The sequence below is a fragment of the Ipomoea triloba genome, chromosome 8 (genome assembly GCF_003576645.1).
Source record: "Ipomoea triloba cultivar NCNSP0323 chromosome 8, ASM357664v1".
Taxonomy (NCBI): domain Eukaryota; kingdom Viridiplantae; phylum Streptophyta; class Magnoliopsida; order Solanales; family Convolvulaceae; genus Ipomoea; species Ipomoea triloba.
Window position 1 is genome coordinate 18388298 of NC_044923.1, and position 10120 is coordinate 18398417.

Genomic DNA, 10120 nt, shown 5'->3' on the forward strand with positions numbered 1-10120 from the left:
TAGTACATCTAACACTTATGTTGAGAACGAAGCAAATGACGATGATGAGTCTGAAGATCGGTTGGATGAAATGTTTCGCGATGTTGGGGAAGAGTTCACCGATCGATCAAATGAGTTAGATGAATTATTAAGTGATTCAAAACAACCTTTATGGCCAGGGTGTAGTAAATATACTCGGTTATTTGCTGTTCTGAAATTATTCAATTTAAAAGCTGGAAATGGATGGAGCGACAATAGTTTTACAACTTTACTTGGGTTATTAAAAGATATGCTTCCAGAAGATAATGAACTTCCAAAGAATACATATGATGCCAAGAAAATTCTGTGTCTCATGGGTATGGAGTATGAAAAGATACATGCTTGTCCTAACGATTGCATATTGTTTAGGAATGATTATAAAGAATTGCATGCATGTCCAATCTGTGGGGCATCTCGGTACAAACCAAGAGAGCATGTTGTTGGTACGGTAAGTTTAAAAGGGCCACCAGCTAAAGTTTTGTGGTATATCCCAATTGTTCCAAGATTTAAGCGTTTGTTTTCAAATCCAAGTGACGCGAAAAACTTATTTAAGCGTTTGTTTTCAAATCCAAGTGACGCGAAAAACTTAACAAAGCGTTTGTTTTCAAATCCAAGTGACGCGAAAAACTTAACATGGCGTTTGTTTTCAAATCCAAGTGACGCGAAAAACTTAACATGACATGTAGATAAAAGAATATCTGATGGAAAGCTTCGTCACCCTGCTGATTCTCCTCAATGGAAAACTTTTGATAATGCTTTTCCTGAATTTGGCCATGAGTCTAGAAATCTTAGACTTGGACTTTGTACTGATGGAATAAACCCTCACAGAAACCTAAGTAGTAAGCATAGCTCGTGGCCAGTAATGTTGGTGATTTATAATCTATCTCCTTGGTTGTGTATGAAACGCAAATATATATTATTGTGTTTGATGATATTTGGTCCAAAACAACCAGGTAATGACATAGATGTCTTTTTGGCCCCTTTGGTTGAAGATTTGAAAAAATTGTGGGATGAAGGTGTGAAAGTGTTTGATGCATACCGGAAAGAGAATTTTAAGTTGCAAGCTATGCTTTTCTGCACAATCAATGACTTTCCAGCTTATGGAAACCTGTCTGGCTATAGTGTCAAAGGACATAAGGCATGCCCTATTTGTGAAGAGAATACATGCTATTATCAACTTGTTCATGGTAGAAAGACAGTTTACATGGGGCACCGGAGGTTTCTTGATAGATTTCACCCTTATAGGAGATTAAAAAAGGCTTTCAATGGGCAACAAGACTATACAAATGCTCCACAACCACTGACTGGGATTGAAGTTTATGAACGTGTGCAAGGTATAAATGTTACGTTTGGTAAGACTCAGAAGCTAATATCTCAAAGAGGTAAGAGGTCAAAAACTAATGTTGAGATACGTTCAACTGAAAAGAGTCCATGGAAAAAAAAATCTATATTCTTTGATCTTCCATATTGGAAGACATTAGATGTGAGGCATAGTATTGATGTGATGCATGTGGAGAAAAATGTATGTGATAGTATTGTTGGAACTCTTTTAGACATAAAGGGTAAGACTAAAGATGGACTCAATGCTAGATTGGACTTGATTGAAATGAACATACGAGCTACATTAGCTCCACGCCAAGGGGATAAGAAGACATATTTGCCTCCAGCTGCTCATACTTTATCAAGAAAGGAGAAAACAAGTTTTTGTGAGTGTTTACGTGGAATGAAGGTACCACAATGGTATTCATCAAATATCAGAACACTTGTGAATATGCAAGATTTAAAATTGGTGGGATTGAAATCTCATGATTGTCATGCCTTAATGCAACAACTATTGCCAGTGGCTGTTAGAGGTATATTGCCTAAAAAGTTGAGATATACTATTATACGGCTTTGTTTCTTTTTCAATGGTATCTGTGGAAAAGTTATTGATCCAGACAAATTAGTTGAATTGGAAAATGGTATTATTGTTACATTGTGTCAGCTAGAGATGTACTTTCTACCTTCATTTTTTGATATCATGGTTCATTTGGTTGTACATTTGGTGAGAGAGATAAGACAGTGCGGCCCTGCCTATTTGAGGTGGATGTACCCATTTGAACGATACATGAAAGTGTTAAAAGGTTATGTGAGGAACCGATATAGACCAGAAGCCTCTATTGTTGAAAGCTATATTGCTAAGGAGGTTACTGAATTTTGTACTGAATACTTGGCGGGGGTAGAAGCTATTGGTGTTTCTAAGTATCGACATGAAGGAAGAATTGCTGGGAAAGGTACTCGAGGAACCAATGTGCAAGATATGCTTCGTAAAGATGTTGAGCAAGCGCATTTGTACATCTTGCACAATACAAGTGAAGTTGAGCCATATTTAGATGAACATAAGGCCTTGATTAAAGAGCAAAATCCATGAAGGACAGACATGTGGATTGTGAGCGAACATAATCGTAATTTTATTAGTTGGTTCAAAAGTAAAGTTCTTAAAGATAAAAATGTTTCTGAAACTGTACGATGGTTAGCTCATGGGCCTGGTATGCAAGTCATATGTTATACTGGATATGATATTAATGGGTTTTCTTTTTATACAAAAGAGCAAGATGATATGAGCACTATGCAAAACAATGGAGTTTCTTTAGTTGCAAATTCAATGCATTTCAGTAGTTCGAAAGATAAAAATCCTGTGATTGCAGAGTTGTCATATTATGGTGTGATTGAAGAGATATGGGAGGTTGATTATGTTCAGTTTAGGGTGCCGATGTTCCGATGTAAATGGGTAGATAGTAAACACGTTGTGAAAGCTGATGAGTTAGGATTTACACTTGTAGATCTGAACAGAGAAGGTCACAAAAATGAGCAATTCATTTTGGCATCCCAAGCAAAACAAGTAAAAAATGAGCAATTCATTTTGGCATCCCAAGCAAAACAAGTATTTTATGAGCAATTCATTTTGGCATCCCAAGCAAAACAAGTATTTTATGTTACTTTCATTTTGGCATCCCAAGCAAAACAAGTATTTTATGTTACTGATCCTTGTGATAAAAAATGGTCAATTGTCCTTCATGGAACTGATCCTTGTGATAAAAAATGGTCAATTGTCCTTCATGGAAATGATCCTTGTGATAAAAAATGGTCAATTGTCCTTCATGGAAATAAACAAATTACTGGTGATTTGAATGAAGATGTTAGTTTTGATATTGAGGAAATCTCACCATTTTCTTTAAGTTTATTGCCAATCATTGTGGATAATGAGATAGATGAAGTGCATGCATCACGGGATGATCATCATGAAGGGATATGGGAGCGTTGATATTACTTGTAATGCTTTTAACTAGGGATATGGGAGCGTTGATATTACTTGTAATGCTTTTAACTTGTTCTTGTGTTTACACTATCTAAATATTTATATTTATGCATACCATTTTGTGTTGTCATTTATAAATATTTATATTTATGCATACCATTTTGTGTTGTCATTTAATAATAATTTCTTTGGTAAACAGACATATGGATTCATCAGATGATCCCACTAATGATAGTACCACCCAAGATACTAATCCCACTGCTAAGAAAAAGAGGGGTGCCACTCGACTGAATAAATTAATTTTACAGCGTGCTACTGTCGAAAATAGGAAGGTAGTTGAATTTGAAGGACTGGAGCCAGTTGGAAAAAACAGGCCTGAATTCAAAAGTTATGTTGCATTGTTAGGACGAAGCAAAATTCCTATCACAATAGGTTCATGGCCTGAAGTCCTAGAAGAGATTCAAGACAACATTTGGGATGATATCTTGGTATGTAACTTATTTTTATATTTAGATATTTACAAAAAAAAACATTAATATAATTACATTTATACTAATCAATAATCTTGTCTTGTAGAGTGTTTATGATATTCCCAAGACAGATAGTGTGAGGAAGGCTATGTTGTCATATGCGGGTGATCGGTGGAAAGACTTTAAATCAAGATTAAATAGAGACTATATATTCAACAATGATTCAAACAAGAACCCTTGTGATTCATACTCATTCATTGACCCAGCCACATGGGAACAATATGTTGTTCTTCGTCAAACTCCACAATTTCAGGTATATATATATCATTATTATTATCTCAAATATATTAAATATGTATTACTACTTAATGGTTTCTTTTTATGTAGGCATCAAGAAAAAAACATCAAGAGATACAAGCTAAGAATATCCATCCACATAATTTAGCTCGAGGAGGCTATAAGAGATTGGAGAAGATTATGATGGATGAGAAGATGAAAGAACAGGAAGAAGCTGCAAAATCAGATCCATCGTATACAATTTCTCCTCCGTCTCCACCACCTAGACATGAAAAGTGGAAAAGGGCAAGAATGGATAAATCAGGAAATATTCGCCACGAAGCGACTAGATTGGTCGTGGAAAAAATTGTAAGTAAATATGTTATAATTTTTTACATTAATAATTATATATGTTGAATAAATTGAACTATAATAGTAATCCTTATTCAATATTGTTAATATATGTTATGATTCTCTCACTTTGCAAGCTTCTCAAGGAGAATTTGTTGAGACGGGTAGACAAGATATATTGTCTAGTGCCATAGGTACTGATGAACATTGTGGACGTGTTAGAGCTATGGGAAGAGGGCATGGCTTAAAAAGCTACTTTGGCTATGCAAAACGCTGTCAAAGTGAGACGCCTACGCTAGAAGTTAAACAAATGATTAAAGTTGCAGTTACTGAGGCATTAGACAGTCAAAAAATGGAAATGCAAGAGGAGTTTTCTAAACAACTTCAAGCAAGCATGGATGAGTTGAGGAAGCAATTTGGTTTGATGCAGACTCCCATTTGTCAACCTGCACAATCAAGGCGGGAGGATGACATATATGTCGACCCACAATCTCATCACAGTGACAAAGCTAGTTCTCCAGACCCTTTTGCTGATTTACCGGCTGTAAGTAATCATTTATAGTTAATCTTATTATTATATGTTAAAACACAGTTTTGCTAATTTTTAAATATGAAATCATGTAGGTAAGAGCACGATGCCAGTTGTATTTGGAAGATCCCGTTAGACGTGCAGTGGCATTTGGGATAGCTTACAAGGGTGAAACGATTCACGGGGTAGAATTAAATGCAGATCAAGTGAAAGTAAGTGTGGATAAAGTTATTGATCCAAGAGCTCTTGTATCATTCCCTACCGATGAGGTTCAGCTAGTAGGAGCTGCAATGCATCAATTTGTTATTTGGTCAAAGAAGTTGGTAGAGTTATGCACTCAAGCTGATGAGGTATGCATTCTCAAAACTTTTGGTTCTTAAAAAGTATTTAATTTACTCTTTAAAAATAGTAATTGTTATTACTTATATTGAACAGTTAAAAAGAATGTCCAAATTGACGATTGAATCCGCTGTGCAACAACCTAATGTTGATATGATTATAGTTGATCCGACTTCTTTGAGTCCTTTATGTCAAAAGGCATATAAAGTTGCTCGAAAACTAGAACAAAATCTTGTGGTGCAAATGTCTCGTGGTATTGTGGGCGACATTGAATATGATGTATATGTTGAGAAGTTGGAGACCATGCGGTTTTTGAATATGGAGACGTTGGATATTTGTTGTATGTAGTTCTTTATAAGGTATAAGTTCTTTGCTATTATTTGTTTATAATATTTTTCATTTCAATTATTTGATAAATATATAAACAATTGGATGTATTTTTGTAATAGGTGTCTGTATAAGGAATTTCATTTGGCATCCAAGACCACGTATGGCTTTATAGATCCATATTACATTCAACCAAAATTGACGACTAAAGCACAACGAACATGGTATATAAATGTCACCATGCAATATGGACAGAAAAAATGTTATTTAGCCCCTTACATTTATAAGTAAGTTTTAATTGCTTTAAATAAAATAGCTTAAATACAATGTGCTTTTATTACATATTATACGTACTTACAACTAATAAATTATTTGTTTGTAGGGAACATTGGATGTTGATGGCAATTTGTCCACTGTTATATGAAATCTATTGGTTTGATTCCGTTGGACGCGAACCACGTCAGGACATTAAAGACATAGTTGAAATGTCGGTAAACTTATAACTAATTAATACTTATTATACATAAAGTACGGTGCCATATAGTATTTATGTANATCTAAATATTTATATTTATGCATACCATTTTGTGTTGTCATTTAATAATAATTTCTTTGGTAAACAGACATATGGATTCATCAGATGATCCCACTAATGATAGTACCACCCAAGATACTAATCCCACTGCTAAGAAAAAGAGGGGTGCCACTCGACTGAATAAATTAATTTTACAGCGTGCTACTGTCGAAAATAGGAAGGTAGTTGAATTTGAAGGACTGGAGCCAGTTGGAAAAAACAGGCCTGAATTCAAAAGTTATGTTGCATTGTTAGGACGAAGCAAAATTCCTATCACAATAGGTTCATGGCCTGAAGTCCTAGAAGAGATTCAAGACAACATTTGGGATGATATCTTGGTATGTAACTTATTTTTATATTTAGATATTTACAAAAAAAAACATTAATATAATTACATTTATACTAATCAATAATCTTGTCTTGTAGAGTGTTTATGATATTCCCAAGACAGATAGTGTGAGGAAGGCTATGTTGTCATATGCGGGTGATCGGTGGAAAGACTTTAAATCAAGATTAAATAGAGACTATATATTCAACAATGATTCAAACAAGAACCCTTGTGATTCATACTCATTCATTGACCCAGCCACATGGGAACAATATGTTGTTCTTCGTCAAACTCCACAATTTCAGGTATATATATATCATTATTATTATCTCAAATATATTAAATATGTATTACTACTTAATGGTTTCTTTTTATGTAGGCATCAAGAAAAAAACATCAAGAGATACAAGCTAAGAATATCCATCCACATAATTTAGCTCGAGGAGGCTATAAGAGATTGGAGAAGATTATGATGGATGAGAAGATGAAAGAACAGGAAGAAGCTGCAAAATCAGATCCATCGTATACAATTTCTCCTCCGTCTCCACCACCTAGACATGAAAAGTGGAAAAGGGCAAGAATGGATAAATCAGGAAATATTCGCCACGAAGCGACTAGATTGGTCGTGGAAAAAATTGTAAGTAAATATGTTATAATTTTTTACATTAATAATTATATATGTTGAATAAATTGAACTATAATAGTAATCCTTATTCAATATTGTTAATATATGTTATGATTCTCTCACTTTGCAAGCTTCTCAAGGAGAATTTGTTGAGACGGGTAGACAAGATATATTGTCTAGTGCCATAGGTACTGATGAACATTGTGGACGTGTTAGAGCTATGGGAAGAGGGCATGGCTTAAAAAGCTACTTTGGCTATGCAAAACGCTGTCAAAGTGAGACGCCTACGCTAGAAGTTAAACAAATGATTAAAGTTGCAGTTACTGAGGCATTAGACAGTCAAAAAATGGAAATGCAAGAGGAGTTTTCTAAACAACTTCAAGCAAGCATGGATGAGTTGAGGAAGCAATTTGGTTTGATGCAGACTCCCATTTGTCAACCTGCACAATCAAGGCGGGAGGATGACATATATGTCGACCCACAATCTCATCACAGTGACAAAGCTAGTTCTCCAGACCCTTTTGCTGATTTACCGGCTGTAAGTAATCATTTATAGTTAATCTTATTATTATATGTTAAAACACAGTTTTGCTAATTTTTAAATATGAAATCATGTAGGTAAGAGCACGATGCCAGTTGTATTTGGAAGATCCCGTTAGACGTGCAGTGGCATTTGGGATAGCTTACAAGGGTGAAACGATTCACGGGGTAGAATTAAATGCAGATCAAGTGAAAGTAAGTGTGGATAAAGTTATTGATCCAAGAGCTCTTGTATCATTCCCTACCGATGAGGTTCAGCTAGTAGGAGCTGCAATGCATCAATTTGTTATTTGGTCAAAGAAGTTGGTAGAGTTATGCACTCAAGCTGATGAGGTATGCATTCTCAAAACTTTTGGTTCTTAAAAAGTATTTAATTTACTCTTTAAAAATAGTAATTGTTATTACTTATATTGAACAGTTAAAAAGAATGTCCAAATTGACGATTGAATCCGCTGTGCAACAACCTAATGTTGATATGATTATAGTTGATCCGACTTCTTTGAGTCCTTTATGTCAAAAGGCATATAAAGTTGCTCGAAAACTAGAACAAAATCTTGTGGTGCAAATGTCTCGTGGTATTGTGGGCGACATTGAATATGATGTATATGTTGAGAAGTTGGAGACCATGCGGTTTTTGAATATGGAGACGTTGGATATTTGTTGTATGTAGTTCTTTATAAGGTATAAGTTCTTTGCTATTATTTGTTTATAATATTTTTCATTTCAATTATTTGATAAATATATAAACAATTGGATGTATTTTTGTAATAGGTGTCTGTATAAGGAATTTCATTTGGCATCCAAGACCACGTATGGCTTTATAGATCCATATTACATTCAACCAAAATTGACGACTAAAGCACAACGAACATGGTATATAAATGTCACCATGCAATATGGACAGAAAAAATGTTATTTAGCCCCTTACATTTATAAGTAAGTTTTAATTGCTTTAAATAAAATAGCTTAAATACAATGTGCTTTTATTACATATTATACGTACTTACAACTAATAAATTATTTGTTTGTAGGGAACATTGGATGTTGATGGCAATTTGTCCACTGTTATATGAAATCTATTGGTTTGATTCCGTTGGACGCGAACCACGTCAGGACATTAAAGACATAGTTGAAATGTCGGTAAACTTATAACTAATTAATACTTATTATACATAAAGTACGGTGCCATATAGTATTTATGTATACATATCTCTTATATTTATAGGTGTATGAAATCAACATTACATTCCAAAGGAAGGAAAACAAATCGTCAACCAAAATCGATTAATTGTTTGGTAAGTATTTTATACATTTGTAAAACTACATATATTTCATAGTTTTAATTAAATGAATTCTTAATTGTATTATAATTCAAATATATAGTGTGCCAAACAAGCTGGAGCTACCGAATGCGGGTATTATGTGATGAAGTACATGTTTGAAATTCTTTCCAAAGCAGCATACGAAGGAATGGATAAGGCAAGTAATTTAAGAAAATACATTTCTCATTCAAATTTTAAAAATACTAGATTAAATTAGCTTACTAATTATTATTTATTACTTTTCAAAATTATTACAGATAGTGGAGAGAGTTGGTTCATTGAGCTACAATCAACAAGAGATTGATGAAATTAGAGACACATGGGCCAAGTACTTCATTGATGAATGGATTAATACATTGCATTAGCTAGTATGTGAAATAGTAATGTGATGTATTGCTTTTATTGATTCGGTACAAAGTTTGTGATAATATTATGACTTGTATTAATTAATATAGATAATTTTTGATGAACTTCTATTATTAATTATTATCAATTGTGAGATTTATTACTTTTATTAATTTTGATATTATAAATATAAATTGTACAGGTTTTGAATGTGATTGTGATTGCTATATATATTTGAGCAGGTTTTGGGTGTAAATAGAAAAATAAAATTAATATTTAAAAACAAAAAAATTACCCTACAACGTCGGCTAGTCTTATTAGCCGACGTTGTAGGGTAATTTTTTTGTTTTTAAATTACCTACAACGTCGGCTATTTGTAATTAGCCGACGTTGTAGGGTATTTTAGTAGCTTTCAAATTACCTACAACATCGGCTATTTGTATATAGCCGACGTTGTAGGGTACCTACGACGTCGGCTATTTGTAATTAGCCGACGTTGTAGGGTATTTTAGTAGCTTTCAAATTACCTAAAACGTCGGCTATTTGTAATTAGCCGACGTTGTAGGGTATTTTAGTAGCTTTCAAATTACCTACAATGTCGGCTATTCGTAATTAGCCGACGTTGTAGGGTATTTTAGTAGCTTTCAAATTACCTACAACATCGGCTATTTGTCAATAGCCGACGTTGTAAGCGTACACATACAACGTCGGCTAAAAGTTAGCCGACGTTGTATGTGTACCTTACAACGTCGGCTAACTTTTAGCCGACGTTGTATGT